Source organism: Dipodomys ordii, unplaced genomic scaffold (assembly GCF_000151885.1).
Source record: "Dipodomys ordii isolate 6190 unplaced genomic scaffold, Dord_2.0 Scaffold3, whole genome shotgun sequence".
NCBI classification, from domain to species: Eukaryota; Metazoa; Chordata; class Mammalia; order Rodentia; family Heteromyidae; genus Dipodomys; species Dipodomys ordii.
In genome coordinates this window covers 520,612-521,719 of record NW_012267219.1, presented here as the reverse complement: position 1 = coordinate 521,719, position 1,108 = coordinate 520,612, and positions in this window count along the sequence as shown.

Below are 1,108 nucleotides of genomic sequence, written 5' to 3'. Positions count from 1 at the left end.
TAAAATTTATTTTATTTTAAAGATGCTGTATAGAAGGGTTACAATTACATGAGTAAGGTAATGAGTATATTTCTTCTTGAGCATTGTTACCCCCTCCTTTGTTTTTCTCCTACTATACCTTCTTTCTTCCACTTCCCTGTGCCCCTCTACCTCCTGCCCAAAATTGTAAAGTTCATTTCTAACATAGTGTCTTGTAGGTATCATGTTGCAGTGGGTTATCCTGTGTCCTTGTTTCAGAATTTTGTTATTCTCCTTCCCCTCCCCAAATGATATAAGTGTATATACAAGATACAAGGCACCAAAATCAAATACAGTGACACCAAGGGATTTGCCATAAAGAACATACAAAAGAAACAAAAAAAATCATATAGTACATTAAAAACAACAACAAAGAAGAACCTCTTGTGTCCATACCTTAGGGTTCATTTTACTTAGCATCATCTGTTTATTGAGCCATGTTTTTAGCCTGTTTTGTTTTTAGTTTTGAACTGGGTATTGCTTTTTGCCAGGGCTGGCATGGTCTGTGACCCTCCTGTTTATGCTTCTGGAAGATGACAGTCACATGCTTCTATATTCAGCTTTTCATTAGTTGATGTATAGTCTCATGAACTTTTTGTTCGTGTTGTCCTGGAAGCATAGTTCTCTCAATTTCAAGTCTCCTGAGTAGCTAACACTACAGGCATGAGCCACTGCTCTGGGCTAGTATGATGTTTTTTGCAGTCATTCACATAAAACTATGTATTGATACAAGTTTCTTTACCCAGTACTGGATAAAGAAGCATTTAGACAGATATGGCTCTACGTTCTTTCCTTTGTTCCTTCCTTCGTTCCTTCCTTCGTTCCTTCCTTCGTTCCTTCCTTCGTTCCTTCCTTCGTTCCTTCCTTCGTTCCTTCCTTCGTTCCTTCGTTCCTTCGTTCCTTCCTTCCTTCCTTCCTTCTTTCTTTCTTTCTTTCTTTCTTTCTTTCTTTCTTTCTTTCTTTCTTCCTTCCTTTCTTTCTTTCTTTCTTCCTTTCCTTCTTTCCTTCCTTCTTTCTTTCTTTCTTTCTTTCTTTCTTTCTTTCTTTCTTTCTTTCTTTCTTTCTTTCTTTCTTTCTTTCTTTCTTTCTT